The 17,049-nt window shown below is 38.1% G+C and overlaps 1 protein-coding gene across 1 annotated transcript in view; it reads right to left on the minus strand.

Moving 5' to 3' along the window:
* LOC128599559 (mannosyl-oligosaccharide 1,2-alpha-mannosidase IA) overlaps window positions 1–17,049 on the minus strand; it is a 226,890-nt gene that overhangs the window by 129,769 nt on the left and 80,072 nt on the right. The gene's annotated exons all lie outside the window — the stretch shown is intronic.

Raw genomic sequence — 17,049 nt, forward strand, 5'->3', positions numbered from 1 at the left:
ACTTTCTTTTGACCTCACTTATATTGCGCTGGATGGATGACAGTGAATTCACCTCGGCAACTGCACTCCATATTTTGGCCTTTATAGGTCCTGAGACTCTGCTGGATATGCTGCTAAATAATATTTTTTTATTCTCATAGATGTGAGTCAAAAGTACTTCAATTCTGCCTCAGAGAAATTCTTCTTCCTTTTTTATTTATTTTTTTATTATTATTTTTCTATTTAGTAGCCAGTTTGCGCTTTCCACTCTACAAAGTTTTGTGGGCTTCACCAAACACAAATCAGCTGTGGCGTGCACACGGCCGGTAATTTAAGGATGATGTAATTTTCATTTTAACATACACATACGATTACGAAGAAAATAAGTCTTCAGAAATCTTAGAATGTGGCGTAAATTTTTTGTTCGGCTTGGCTTAAACAAACATTTACACATATCTTTACTCAACGTTTGGGTAATAAGGCCCATTGTTTGGTTCAGTAATACAATTGTATTGAAACAGTTTCATGAAATAACTAAATAATTGCATAAATCAAATTGGGAAATATATTATCATCCGAATCCATTCTAATGCCAACACAACACTGGCTAACATAATGATCATTTGTTAAACAGGTATTTTTTAGTACTGTCCATCTGTCCAGCGCCATGGGAAACCCCAGAACCATCAGATTGGCTGTTCCAAGATTTCTTAGCCCAAATGCAGTTTTTTCTAAGGAATTGAGTTATCATTTCAAATCTCACATCGGTACAGGTACATCACTGCATATCAATGGAACAACTGTGGAGACAGCCAAAATCTCCACGTTTCTTGGTGTGCACATGACTGAAGACATCTCCTGGACTCTCAACACCACCTACCTAGTCAAGAAGACCGAGCAGCACCTTCACTTCCTGCGGAGGCTGAAGAGAGTCAAACTCCCCCCTCCCATCCTCACCGAGGGATGATAGAGCGTGTCCTGACCAGCTGTTTCACCGTGTAGTACGGGAACTACACAGCCTTCGACAGAGGAAAAGCTCAGCAAGGTCTCTCTACCCACCATCGACATCTCTTCCAACAACTGCTGCATCCTCAAAGCCACCAGTATTGCGGACAAATCCCTCAAACCCTCTCATAGACTCTTCACCCTCCTGCCATCTGGCAGAAGGTACCATAGCATCCGTGCCACGACCAGCAGACTCCGTAACAGTTTCTTCCCTGAGGCAGTCGGATTACTCAACACCCTGCTGCCTCCCAACGCTCATCTGGGCTAGCCGAACACCTATCCCAGTAAGACTCATCCCACTGCACATGCACTAGTCCATGTTCTGTGTATCTATTGTCCTGTGTATTTAGTGTTTTGTTCTGTGTATTTATTGTTTTGTACTCATCTCACACGGTTGTGTATTGCACTTTATAGTCTCGTGTACTGTTCCGTGTTGCACCATGGTCCTGAAGGAACGTCATTTCATTCCAATGTATAGAAGCTATATAGAGGAATGACAATAAAAACCTACTTGACTTGACTTGACTGAAGTTGCACTGTATTCTTAGTCTCAGACATTCTACCCACAGGATACAGAGCATTAAATATCTTTTGTACACTTGTCTGGCCACAACCTTCAGAATCTGATTGGATCTCAACATGTCTGTACAACATTTTCTTCAATGAGTGTTTCAGAGCTTAAAAAAAGATCACTGGATCTGACAGGTTATGGGAAAATGTCTGGGATTGGTCAAACAGGTTCTTTCTGTGAAAGTAAGTGGTTCTTTATTTATTTTTTTTAGTGAAATGAACCAGATCCTCTACAGAAGGTAGTGGCCTCGCTTGTGCCATAATGTTAGGTAGATGGTAAGCTTTGGTAAGCAGATTGAACAGGGGTTGGACTTAAGGCCTCATTTCGCTTAAGCAAATACACATTTCTCTTGGTGAGCTTTGCTAAGAAAGTGGATAAACCATGCACAAACCTTACTCACCCATCTTATGTAATACACATCCCATTGTTTGTTCTTTTTTTCCTCGACTTCAGTGTATTTCTGATGTTCAATAACTCGATTAAACATAAAAACCCTATTAGTGCCATTACATTTGCCAGTTTGGAGGAGGATTTTTATCAAAGCAGCCATGCAAGACAGTATTCAGGCAGAATCCAAACTATGGATCATGCTGAGCTGTAGTAAAGAACATTAACTTCTGATCTGCCTTTGCCCCAAGCAGCTACAAAGTTACCCAGAGTTTGGAGTTCCATTAAACCACTGAAACCGCTGATGAAAAACCCCACCTCCACCATCAATCAGGTGGTGTTTCTAGCAAAAGCAAATGAAACCCCTTCTTGTGCCTCTTATCTACGGGGCTGCTAATAAACCAAAACAATGGTTGTTGCTCTATTTGAATAATAATGCCTGCTTAGCCTTAAAATGTGAAAACAAGTAAGAGAAAGACAGGTGTATGGCAGAGATACAGGAAAAGGAAATACATACTGGGTGAGAAACTGGAAGACAGATTGAGTGGTAGAAAAAGAGGTAGTACGTGAGAGACAAAAAGAGAGCAAGAGAATGCATGTCTTCTCCACCTCCACTAGGCTGATCTTAGTCTAGGAGACTCTCAAGCTGATCATTAGTAGCTCCACATCCCTCACACTGAGAGTCCCCATGAGTGTCGGACACACAGCTCTGCTTTAAAAAGCGCATGAAAAATTCATATGGCTGAAGGAAACCCCAGAGGCTGTTAAAATGGCTAGCGCCGGGGTGAGAGCAACATTTTGGGGTGTTTTTTTTACTATCCAAACAGCAGCATGGAATCTCATTGGGTGAATAAGGCAGGACATTAGGCTGTGCTCTTAACAGGGGATTGAAAGACGGTCACAATTTTCATTTATTATCCCTTCACAGGCAGATAAGCTATTAAGAACCATGATAGTGTCTGAGATACAATCCGACAAATTGCGGAACGTGAGAGATTCACTTATTATGTGAGGACGCCAAGCAGGAGATTGATGCAGGGCTTGTGTGAATTGTTGCCTCGGGTTTTTATAAGGCACTAATGGCCGAACTCAATTTCAATTAAGCCGATACTGACCTGACATTATCTATCAACCTTCGTCCAACAATAAACTAACAAACACAGACATCCTCCTTCATATACCACGAGACAACAAAATTGACCATCAAACCCCGACATTCACCATCAAACATCCATTATCTTCAAAACACACCACCATTCTCCAAACATACTCCAATGTTGCCCAATAAACAGCAAGATTTCATTTAGAAGCACCAAAACACTCCATCAAATGCTATTAAACATCAGCATTCAACTTTTTCCAACTTTTGCAAACGTACGCCATCTTTCCACACACAATGTACTCCATGACCATCAGCATACTCCAGAATTTCCCAACATTAACCAGCAAACACCAATATTCTCTTTATCAAACACCAACATCCTTCAAATACCATCATGTAATACTGTCCTGTGGTTTCCAGGCTTCAGAAAAATGAGTGAGAAGACCAGTATGAAAGGAGAGAGCCATTCTAGAGACTTCAAAACCATCGCACGTAGGTACAACACTCCATTCCAGTGATTTGGTTTGTTGGTGTTTGTGAGCAAGTCTGGGAATGATTCATAAACAGGGATGTACTGAATCTTCTCTGGGTAACTGACTGATTACCCAGTGTTTGTCTTGGCCAACGGGTCAGCAAGTAAATGGGAACATCTCCAAAAAAACCCCCCCCAAAAAACAGCCACACCACACCACAGACACAATGCAGGACCAGGACCAAGGCCAGAAGGATTTAACCTCTTTCATGGATGTATATAGTGCTGTTCTTGGAGTCTACAAAAAAAACACACGATACACTATACAACTCACTTGATTCTTTGAACAAAAAGTGAAAAAGCTAAATGTATTACTCATTCAGATGGTTTCAAAGTGCTTTTTCAACTAGGTTTCTTCACTCAAACAGCCATTACATCAGCCAAGAATGAGTCCATTTCCATGAACACAAATTGCCAATAAGTTAGAAACGCCATGCGATTCTGCTGCCTTGTCAAAGTTAATCTGTTTTGCATACAGCTTGGAGGACCAGAGTTTGAGCTTTTAGATTCAGTCTGGATTAAACCAGGGAGATGGCAAGAAGAGACAGAAAAGTGTGTAAATATTAATAATGCAATGCTTAATATTGCAGCGCTATTACATAAATCCCACCCTTTAGTAAAATCTCCTTGTTGGTTAAGACATGACCAGAAAAGACCTGGCCTATTAATTCTAAGACATAAAGTGCTTTGCTGAGTTAGGGATGCTTGTATGAACAAAAGCCAGAACAAATACGGTACATTTAAAAAAAAAAAAAAAAAAAAAAAAAAAAAGCTTTATTTGAGATAAAGACCACACATCATTTACAGCATTTTTTGTGAAACTTTAAGAGCCATTTCAAATCCGTGTTTGAAAGGTCATCATGTCTATCTGTTTCTGGTTTATGGGTCAGTCCCTATTCAAGTAGATAGCCTAGTCTTGTTCAAATGAAAATAACTTCCTGGGAGTGTTGCCAGGATGGTCACCATGTGAACAGAAATTACTAGAAGGACTCTCATTAAATGCTATAGGCAGAGGGCTTCAAAATGCTTCCTTTGACCTTTTGGAGGTTTGGGAGACTTTTCAGATACATCATTTGACCTTTTGAGAGACAGGCAGATTCGAGGTTACAGTCTCACAGTTTACAGTAGATTAAAAAAAAAAACATATCCTCCTGAGAGATAACTTTTGCATACCAAGGAAAGACCCCAAAGAAAGCATATAGTACTGTCACCTCTTGATCATATTTGTTTCTGAACCAACTGAAATTGCTTTCATTCCAGGAAATCTCAGGTAAGGCCTTTTTTCAAGAATTCAAGAACACGTCCCTCCTAGCCAGAAAACTGAATGTTGTTTTTCTTGGAGAATAGAAATTCGGAATTTAAAAAAATAATATTAAATCCATACAGAACACTGGCGTCTTGCTGTCTCGTTTTAGGTTTCTGCCTTCCGGCCAATCCGAAGCTCAACCTGGCAAATGGGGATTTGTCATGAAGCACAGCAAGCCCGAAATCCAGCATCCTTCTGGGAATAAAAGCCTGTCAGATAGAGAGATGTGGAAGATGAGAGCAGTGATGGGTGCTCAGAAATGAGCAAGTGAATGAGCAAGCATGGAGGAGGTGGAAGTAATTTGTGAGCGAGAAATTGCCAATTTGAGCCTAGTACCCTGGGATAGCTTTCCTGTTTTATTTTCTGCGTTTTGCTCCCTGTAATGACGAACATGAATGCCATTAGACCATCAGAGCAAAACCTTAAAAAAGACACCTAGAGAGAACGTGGCTTGTTTTATTTGTAACGCAGAGAGCAGGTTTAATTTAAGACGGAAGATGAAGAGTGCAGTGAAGTGATGCTGAGAACCGGGAGGGACACAAAATAACTCACCACCATTTCAGTCTGAATCTTCCCCTTCCTCCAGGGACTCACTGTGAAAAAAGCCATTAGCCATTGAATCCTGCCTGAATGTCTGAAAATCTCCCACAGTTTAAATTCATTATCCAAAAGATCAGAAGCTCTGCAGCACAATGGAGAAATGGAGTATCTCCAACCGGGATGGAAACATCGCAGTCGATTTTCCTGAGATGACAACTTGAAAGGACGTTGAGTGAAAGCTTCATGGGACACATCATCTCACGGGAACCCCATTACGCTGAGAATGAGTCAATTTGTCGCTGACACAAATTACTATCAAGATGAGAAGGACGTGTGATTCTGTCACTTTTTTTTTTTTTTCGAGGTTCTGGATGAGGTTTGGAAGACGTCAGCCTTTTTGCGCCTGGACAATTTAGTCTTGATAGATGCCTTGCTTGACCCTCAGTCTCCATTCACCAGAATGAACAGTAAAGTAAAGTCCGTTTCACAGCATATCCATCTCAGGAATGAGGTTTTCACACCAAAGAAAGAAAAAAAATACAGTTATCTCTTGCTGTACTTCTTTTTAATGTCCTCGAATAGGACTTTATAGCCATGTCCTTATCTATAGCTTTGCCATAAACCTGCTCATTAAAACACGATTTAAACATTTACCTAATTAAGACCCTGCTTACATGCTGAATTTTAAAGGAACGAATGGACGACTCCAGGAGAATAGATGCGCACTAAGCTCAGGCCTTTTTCATGTTGCATATTATTGAATGTCGAAATAATAAATAAGAGCTACATCTTAGCATACAAATTCTTGAATATAATACGCAAATCCCACAAAGCACTATTAATATACAAGCCACAATGGTGCTTTTACATAAATTAGGAAGATACATACAGATATTAGATTCAATTGATGAGCTTCTTATTACAGTTTGTCCAATATTGCATTAAAAATGGATCCAAGTTGACTTTATTATGGAGAACCCTTACAAGATGCAGTATAAGAAAACTGTTTTCCATATGTGATATATTTTACCTCAGGAACATGAATGTCCAGGATAACAATATTATGCATGTTGAATATCACAATACTATATATAACAATCATTTACAGGCACGTAGCATATACTGTACATGGCCCATTTGTTTCAGCCTCGCTTTAAGAAACATCAGTCATCTTTTATTTCTTTTCTCTCCCCCCCCCATCCCCAACTGTGGCCGCCTGGCAGAGCAATTTTTTAAATTTAATAAAATCTCATATATGGGATTGAATCTCACATGCAATAAAGCTCAAAGTCTCCAGAGCATCCATCCTGTCTCCCCAGTGCCCATTTACATCTTCTCACCTCTGTTTCTCCCTCCATCTAGCCGCAAAATCCTACCAATGAATCACGCTAACGCTTAAACTCTCACCATTGCAAACGCTTACATTCATCAAAACCTCATTCAATGTTGCGTGTCTCAGTATGTACATCTGAGATTTACAGCACACTATTTTTTTTTTCTTCCAATTTATTTCACTATTTATGAGCAAAAGTGCTATAATTTAGCAAAAGAAATTGTGAAAGGATGTGTGTTTCCATCAGCAAGTGAATCAGTGTCATGAATATGCCGGAACAAACACTGGACTACAATTCCCAGCAGCCATTGCTAGGTCACATGACTGGTTTCACCTGATTCACGATTATGGGTAATTAAAACAGGTATTTAAGTCACAGTTTGTACAGCACTCAGGGTCTTGTTTTGTTTGTCTTTCTGTGTCATGTTATGCGTTCTTGTCTTTTGTTATTGTCTGATGGTTACGTTTCTTAGTCCTTCTATTTCTGCCTAATGTTCATAATTCTTGAATTTTTGTTTAGTCACAAAATCAAAAATTGAACACAATTGTACAGTCCATTAAGAAAAAATTAAAAAAAAAAAAAAAAACTACATTTTGAGGACTTACGATGTTTGGGAGGTTCGGCTTTGTCTGAAGTTTAAGAATTTTACTACATCCCCACTTTAAATCAAACAGAATGGAGGAATCTCTACTGTAGTGTTGCATCTTCAGCAAAGAATTCATTTTCACTGTAATTAATAAACATGTTTGTTCTAAACCAGTCAATATGGCAGCTTAGACTTTTGAAGGTTGTACAAGAAGCCAAACTAATCCACCTAGCATACTGGTGAAAGACTTGGTGTTAAAAAGTGGGTAGCTGCTATCAATAACCCAAAAATCACAACAACACCAAAAAAAAACAAACAGAACATAAATAACACTGCCTGTACATGTAAAAACATGTAAAGCCAGAATATTATATAAAAGGTTTCTGGTGTGAATTTACAGGTACCAAACCAACCAACCAGAAGATTACTGCCACCAAAGGAAACCCAAATCTGAGGTTGGCTGAAATGTACAAATGTTAAGACTGCCATTTTTAGCAGCACCTGCCAGTTTAAAAAGCTATGCCACCTGTTTATTCTTCGCAGTTGAGTGCACTCTCAAATGAATAGACACAATGATGTTAATGGTCGGTGGGTAGTGGGTGGGTGGTGATGTGCCGCATTTACTCCATTACATTATATAACAGTTGATTTATACTACAGTGATCTAGGTAGCACCAAAAACACAAGGGAAGGCAGCTTCAGTGAATTCCAAGCCAAAACCAAAACAAAGGACAATTAATGCAAGGTAAGTACAGAGAAAGTAAGGTTTTATCCTAGATACTGTCTGAAGAGGAAAGTCTTTAGACCGTTGTGGAATAGAGCTTCATGCCTGAGTGAAGGCAGAGGCTTATTTCACCACTGAGGGGCCAGAACACGGAAGCGATGAGATCCACATGATAACTGAAGATCTTTCTTTTGTTGATAAGAGAAGCCCTGAGACCAGACCCCTTTGGACCAGTGATTTAGTATAAAGGGAGAACAGGACTGGACCAAGTACTGGCTCCTGAGTAACTCCTATAGTATAGACCTCAAAAAATACATGCCAAGCCCCCAGAAGTTCACAACATGACTTGGCATGCAGGTGTAGTTCTGAACTAGGGTGCATAGATAATGTGGTGCAGAGACCTTTATGCCTGAAATGCAAAGACAACACTTTTGGAATTAATCCTCGCTGCAACAGGAAACCGATGGAGTAAACTCAGTAGAGGGAACACAGGAAAGAACTTTGAGAGGTTATATGAAGACAAGCAAAAAAGCGAGTTGCAGTAGTCAAGAGTAGAAATGACTAGGGCTTATATAAGCAGTTGAGCCGATTCGGTGGTTAGAAGCGGTTGTGTTCTTATCATGTTTTGGACAAGAAATCTAGTGGTTATTGCAATGTGATCAGAGATGTAAAGTCATTCATTTAAAATCAAACCAAAGATTTTGTGGCAATGTTAATGGTTACTGACAGGTCCTGCAGCAGGGGGATCTTCACTGCTAGTTATATCAGTTTAGTTTGTCATCCAGGAAGTGATGTCAGAAAGGCAGTCAACTATCTTCTGAGCAGTGTGGAAGGAGGATGATGGAAATTGAGGTAGTGTGTCATCAGTGTACCAGAAGCCATGAGACCTGATCACTAAGGCCAGTGATTTACTATAAAGCAAGAACTAGAGTGGACCAAGAACTGACTCCTGAGGAATTCGCATAGTACTGCTGTGAGGAAATGAATCAGAACCTTTCCGTGGTAGGTTCACTGACAGCCATGTCAGTACAATCAGTATTAAGAGGATCTTCTATCAAAGATAATAGACAGATCAAGGCAGATGATACATAGGTTGAGAATTAATTATATAGTGATTCAACTGAGGAAGGACATCGCTGGATTCATATTGAGAAAAAAAAAATTCCTTTTTAGATATACAGCTAAATGATGCCGACTCCATTCTTACTCTCATTCAAGGTAGTTAACTGAATGACTATATTGACCTATGCATGAATCATGAATGTTTTAAATAACTGTATCTCTAATACATATTTTTCTCACACTACCCACTCTTTTCCCTCTGAAATAGCTTTGAAATGACATAGCACTTTACAGTTTAAAAAGCCACGTGTTTACCTTTAAAGACCGCAGCGTGAGTTCGGCCATGCCTCACAGTACAAGATTCTAAACAGTGGCCTCATATTTAATCATATTTCTCTTAAGCTTTTTTTTTTTTTTTTTTTTTACTGCAGTATCTAAATGTAATACACAGACTATAGCTTGCTCTAAACACTGCAGCCAGAAACAAGAAACGTATTACATGTACTAGTGTCATTACACTTCCTCTTTCATTTAGAATTGATTTAACTTGACTTTTATTGGCTTTTTAAATCTCTTAATTGTTTTAGTACCTGTGTACATCTTTATCTATCTGACAGGCTGGATTCAAATTCAGCTTTAAGCTCATCAAGTGCTGCTTGACTGAATCCCTTAAGGGTGAAACACAAGGAAAGTGGAAGAAAGTGTGTCTATGAACAACTCAAAACCTTTACATTTTTATACGCTGGCACATCCTTGCATACTAAGTTTAACTTGTATAATGTCCAAAAAATAATAATAATAAATTCCACATTTGCAGAGTTTATCTTATTTTCAGAGTTAGTAAAGGATTCATTTTATTTGTTATTTTTGAAGATTATTTCCATTGTTTTCCCTGATTGTTATAACTTCTGCAATTATTGTGAAGCAATCCTATCTGCATGTGTTAAAAGTGCTATAAAAATGTTATTTTTATTTCCATCATTTCCATTAAATCATATTCAAAAACACTGATATTTGCACTGTAAAACTGGATAACATAACATATTAAGTATAACAAAAATTTAACTCAAACTTTGTAATTTATAATGTATTTTTGTTATATTTAAGTGTATTTGGCTTAAAGAAATCGATTGATCAACTTAAAAATTGAGGTAATTAGTTTCCTCAAATTTTTGAGTTAAATGAACTATCCGGTTTTACAGTGTGAGCTCTTTTTTTTTTTTTTTTTGTCATCTCCATTCATGATTGAAATGAAATTACTGCATTACTGTAAGTTCCTAATGAGATGCTAAGGCCCAGTTTGGCCGAAATAACCTCTAAGAAAACTCTAACCCAGATATCTGCAGCAAAAACCGTTGGCATAAATGATGCTCAATATTAGTTATTAGTAAGTCAGAGTTCCAAAATTAACTCTGAGGCACAAATGAGCAGCAACAATTTCTGAGACAAGATGATGTTCAAAACTAAATCAACAATGAAATATATGAAAGCTAAATTTTTATACGATGCAAAACAACGTGATTTACTATTATTTGGGATTGAGAGCTTTGAAAAAGTGGGATGCCACGCCCATTTCACTGGAATTAACAGGCACAGGGATCACTTCCCCATCACTTGGACCAAAAGGTTGCTATGGAGCCTCATTATGTCTCACTGGCTTCATAAAAAACAGTGAAAAGAGTCCCTGATTGATACAGGATAATAATTAGCTTTCACAGAGTTGACCTTATTCTACTAATATCATTAAACAATTTTCCCCTATTACTTTAAATTTTATTCTTGCTTAAAGTCAGAATGTTTTATAACTTAGGGAGAGCTGATTAATGCCAGCCTGCTCAGTCGATATGCACTATTAATAAAACAGGCTAACATAAAATCATTTGAAGCACCAACTATACTACTAAAATTATAATGACCATGAATAAAACTGCTTATATTGGGAAGGTTAGTTAGACTCCTGTTTCCAATCCACCATGAGAAATTCAGAGCAATATCATGCCTAGAACAAACGAAACAGTCCAGTAAAATCACAAAGCATCTTAAAATGACATAAAACAGTATGTACAAGGATTAAGCTTTAAGCTTAAGATGTATTTAAGCTCTATTTCACAGTATAAACCATTGATGTTTTTTTTTAAAAAAAAAACAATGGAGAAAAGTTTGATGCCGTCTCAGGGAAGAAATTCATTCATTCAGAATCTGAATCTGTCTCTACACGGCTGTGACATTTTCCAGAATGGCGTAGCGTTGTGGCTTTATTTGAGAACACAATGGCATCATTCTACTACACTGTGGTCCAATTGCAGCCCTTCCCTGGCATTATTCCAAAACACCGACAGGTAATTCTAGAACCGCATGGTCATCTTACAGCATTATGTCACTCCAATCTAAAACATAAGAAACACATTTGAACACTGTTCCAAGATAATAAAACACAATAATACTGCTGAAGGTCATGGTGGTATCATAATAAGTATGGCATTACTCCTCCTACAGTACACAACCATCTGATATCATTCTAGAACATTCTAGAATACTTGGCATTGTTTTACATCATTGTTTATTGTTCATATTTCTAACGTTGTGCCATCATTATAGAACTGTACCATTACACACACACAAACACTCTAGAACACTATTATTACATTATTCTGGAACACTGTGGTATTATTATCATGTAATATTGGGACATATTTGGACAGTGTGGCAGTATTCTAGAACACTAAGGTATCTTGTTAGACCACTATGGAAACATTTCAGGATATTGTGCTTAATATACTAGAACATGTTTGTCCTACTTTAGAATTTAATGGCATTGTGGCAAAATATTGGAACATCATGTCTTTGATATCAGTTGTTGGGATTGTGGACCTATTCGAGAACACCTGCAGGCATCGTTCTATAGACCCATAGTAACAATCACAAAACATATACCTTAGCTCATAAAAGGGTAAAGTTAGTGACTGGTAGTTATATAATGAATAAAATACTTGTGTGATGTTCCAGGAAAATAATCAACAAAAGGTGGTGAGATGCGGCCCTACATCAGGCAGGGTTACTGTTACGACCTCGAAGCTGATTATTTTCTAACGACAACAGGTCCTGCAGTGTTTTAGTCTTCTTCAAATACAGCAATTTGCCAATGATTACAAATTGTATTAACTAGATAAAGATACATTGTACTTTTTATCCATTTATAGTTACCTTTAATGTTGCGGATTGTCTGCAAACAACTAGGGCTGCAACAACTAATCGATAAAATCGATAATTAAAATAATCAACAACGAATTTTATTATGGATTAGTCGGGTCTCTGACGTCACTGTGGATAACCCCCGTAAGTGATGTCGCTTCACAACGGTGAAAAACGCATTTCTATGAATAAAACAGATGTGAAAAACAGCGGAGATCACAGAGTGAGCCGCTGTGGGAAAAGTACACGATCCAGGTCGTCCAAAACATGAGAACGTTTTATATTAAGTGCTTCAAGTAAACTCGTGAGTGTATTAACGTGGCCTGTCGTGTCAGATGCTGCGACAGATGCGTGTGCTGTTTAATGTGTTCCAGACATGTTTTCTTCAGCACTGAAATGACATTTTTACCTTTATATCCTTATCTGTAAATGTTAGAAATTCACGCCAGTATTTCAATTTGACATAAAGGCTCGTCCTGACAGCGAGCGAGTCTCCGTTAAACTTCACTGAACGAGCGCGAGTCCAAGCATTCGCGCCAATCAAACAGGGCGCGATAGAAAGGAAACGCAATAACTGACTAAAATATTCATTTTGATCTAATATGTTGTTCGATGCTATATTTAGCTATATGTAGAAACAAAAGTAATTGTGTTTTTATGAGGGCAGTAACTGTAATGGGGTTTTAACATGTAACTGTATAGAAATGTAAGAAGTGTCATACATTTACAGAATAAAGTAACATGTGACTGTGTTTAAATGAGTGAATGTGTGTGTTACTGCAAAACATTCAACCTCTTACCAGTTAACACTTATTCTGTGCTTTTTTTTTTTTTTTTTTTTTGAAGCATTTTTAATATACTGACCTAACTTCTGTTTTAAAGCTTGTGGACAATCAGTTGTTTTTTTTTCTATTCAGACATAATATTAATATATATATTTTTAAATCCTTTGCACAATGTCTAGCATAGCCCACGTATATACATTTTAATACCTTTTTCATAGCCTTCAGATTGCACAATGTTTGAAGGACAACATCGGGCAGAATGTGAAAAAATGTTTTTTCGAAAATATACAGAAAATAAAAATTTGCCTTTTAATCCAACCAAACGATTAATCGAAGAAATAATCGACAGATTAATCTATTATCAAAATAATCGTTAGTTGCAGCGCTATAAACAATATTAAAACGTTAGCTTCCATTCTCTCTATAACTGTAACTTCCATTCTCAGTATCTAATAATAATAATCCAAACACTCTTGCACATTCTGTTGCAGTTACACTTTTGATGTTATCATGCTCTTGTGTATCTGGGTGTGTGTGTGTGTGTGGTGCCCTTGTATATATAGTGTTGAATGCTGTATTTTGTTTTTAAGTGTTTGCACCTTGTACCAAGACAAATTCCTTGTACATTAGTTGTTACTATAGAAACAATAACGTATTAGAAGGAGCACGTTAATATTGCTGCCAGAACTACTGTCAGAGCTGCTGTTAGAGAAAATTCAACACCAATCAAAATCGAGCATTCAGCAGCACTATGGTATGATGTAAGTGTCATCGGACACTTCCTCAGTCACTGAGCATGCTGACCTGCAACTGAGCTGTTTTCTTTGCCTCATAAACATGGAGCAAGGTGTCAATTGTGGCTCCATCAAGAACTATATCACTCATTGAATTTAAAGGTCACTGAGATGAAGGCTGGATACAGGTAATCTGTGTTCAAAAGGCCTTTGTGTTCAAAGGACAGGAGACAGAAGGAGGACATCTACAGATCTGATAAGTAGCCGTGCATTCCAACATTTTTGAGTAGTTGGCCCTCAAAAAGATCAATTATTTTAGATATCCTAGCAAATAATACGATGTTTGCCTAGCAGCAAAGAATATAAACTATAACATAATCCATCTATCCATTTTTTATCCTTCAGGGTTTTGGGGAACCTGGAACCTGGATGGGGTGCCAATCCATCACAGCGCACAATCACATACACATTCATACACTACGGACACTTTGGACATGCCAATCAGCCTACCAATCAGTCTTTAGACTGGGGGAAGAAATCGGAGTACCTGGAGGAAATCCCCACAGCACACGGAGAACACGCAAGCTCTGCACACACAGGGTAGCGGTGCGTATCGAACACCCAACCCTGGCGGTGTGAGGCGAACGTGCTAATCACTAAGCCACCGTGCGCACAGCTGTAATATATAGCTCAGCTTGTTAGCCAACTACCTAGCATTAGCAATGAAGATTCTGAACATCTATGAATAGGTGTATCTTAAAAATACAAACAATCCTATCAGGCTAGCACATCTTAGCTTTATTAGTGAATATTAACAGTAAAGGTTTTGAATTTTATGGTGATTATGAAAATTCTCTCAGAAATCCTGTCAGGTTAGCGCATTATATAGCCGTGTTAGCAAATATTAGCACTGAAGATTTTGAATTTTACGGAGATTATGAAAATTCTCTCAGAAATCCTGTCCGGTTAGCGCATTATATAGCCATGTTAGCAAATATTAGCACTGAAGATTTTGAATTTTATGGTGATTATGAAAATTCTCTCAGAAATCCTGTCAGGTTAGCGCATTATATAGCCGTGTAAGCAAATATTAGCACTGAAGATTTTGAATTTTATGGAGATTATGAAAATTCTCTCAGAAATCCTGTCAGGTTAGCGCATTATATAGCCGCGTTAGCAAATATTAGCACTGAAGATTTTGAATTTTATGGTGATTATGAAAATTCTCTCAGAAATCCTGTCAGGTTAGTGAATCCTAGCCTGCTAACTAACGTTAGCAGTGAAGATTATGGATATTATGAATATTTTTTAAAATTCTCTCAGAAATCCTGACAAGTAAGCTTAAGTATGCTAATAAAATTTGTGAATATCTTTGATATATGAATTCCAATGTCTTTCTTCTTCTTATGCAAAGGGCTCAAAGACACACAGCTCTACATAACACATTTAGCATGTGCTTCAGGGTCATAATTTGTAAACACACAAGTAAAAACAAATTCACAAACACACAATGACAATATGTGATACATAAGGCTTAAAGATATTTACTGCATGAGCATGACTCACGTACACACACAAACCCCCAGACAGGAACATGGCACATACAGTAGAAAATGAGCTTGTCAGTGAGAAGATGCCCTCAGGGTAGGATAACAGGAACTGAAGGTCACATTCACTACGTCCCTTCATTTCAGTTGTCTAATTCTTCTGCAGACGCTCTCTGGGCACCTCCGAGGAACATTGCCAGTTTTATTGAATCCGTGTCCCTAAACGACCGGCTTCCGAGCTTTGAGCTGCACTCCAAGGGGAGTGATGGCTGACACTGTTTCTCAGTCAGCAACGATTTCATTCGCAGGACCTCTCAGAGGACGAAACCGAGCTATTATCAACCGTTTGCACAGACAGGCCAAGACTATAAACAGTCCGTGAGGTGAAAGTGCCAGAGATGTGTAAATGTTGTTTGTTCAGAACTTTTTACTTCTACTTGCTCTTACTAAACATAGTCCTGTTTTATGGAGAAAAAAAAGAAGAGGATGAGAGAGGGGGAAAGGCTCTCGTCAACTATCGACTCATTTTGCTCATTAGGGCAGTGGTAGCTCAGTGGTTAAGACAGTGGACTATTGTTTGGAAGGTTGTGAGTTCAAAATCTCAGCACTATCACCTTGCCACAGCTGGGCCCTTGAGCAAGGCCCTTAACTGCTCGGTTGTATAAAAATGAGATACAAATGGAAGTCACTCTGGATAAGGGCGTCTGTTAAATGCCATAACTGTAAATAATTAGCTTCATGCTCTTCACAATATCTTCTGTAGTGGAGGTACTAACACTGATCTATATATATATAGCACTAACTAGAACTTCACAAGTTGTTTAACTTTAAGCCCACATAGTTCTGATCAGACACAACAGAGTAGTTTTTGTATCTTTTAGTTAGAATTATATGGTAGTTATGGAACTATATATTTCTTAAAGCTACTATTCATAAATGCTTAATTAGTGATTTATTGTCAGTATCACAACTTGTCTTGCCAGGAGTTTTTAAAGCTGTGTCCAGCATTCATTTGACATTTTTAAAAAAATTAAACTCATCCCCAAAGTTGGTTAATAGTCGACATTCCTGACTTGAGTTCATTGTTGGTTGCCATGGTAGCACCTTTGTATAGGCCTACTTTCTGTGTGGATAAATGCCATGTGTCCATTTAGCAACACCCTATAAAGAGTTTTCATTTCCGTCTAGTCAATACGTTTAATATTCGTAAGCAAATAAAAAGACTTTTATCGTAATTAATAGGTGACTCAGCATCAGCATGCATCTTAGTTTTTATAAAGTAGACATGATAACTTTATTTAGTCCTATTATCTTACTTTTTTTTTTTTTAAAAATGTAAAAAAAATTTCCAGTAATTTTGTCACATTACATAACTACCAGAGTAAAAACAGATATTTGAGACAGCATTTGAGCAGCACAGAGAAAGCTGACTATTCCACAATTTATACCCAGCCATCAATTGGACCCTCCTGACCTCCCGTACAGCCCATGGTGATCGATTATGCCCCCGCTTGGCCCACCAATAATGGAGTGGGCACACACAACGCCGGATCAAACAATCTGGTCTTCAAGGAAGAATCCGAGTAGACAGATCAGTCCTTCAAGCTCCCCTGAGGAAAAACTGGAGCTTAAGATCTAAACAGCTTTCCTTCTATCTCTGTCA

Source organism: Ictalurus furcatus, chromosome 23 (genome assembly GCF_023375685.1).
Source record: "Ictalurus furcatus strain D&B chromosome 23, Billie_1.0, whole genome shotgun sequence".
NCBI classification, from domain to species: domain Eukaryota; kingdom Metazoa; phylum Chordata; class Actinopteri; order Siluriformes; family Ictaluridae; genus Ictalurus; species Ictalurus furcatus.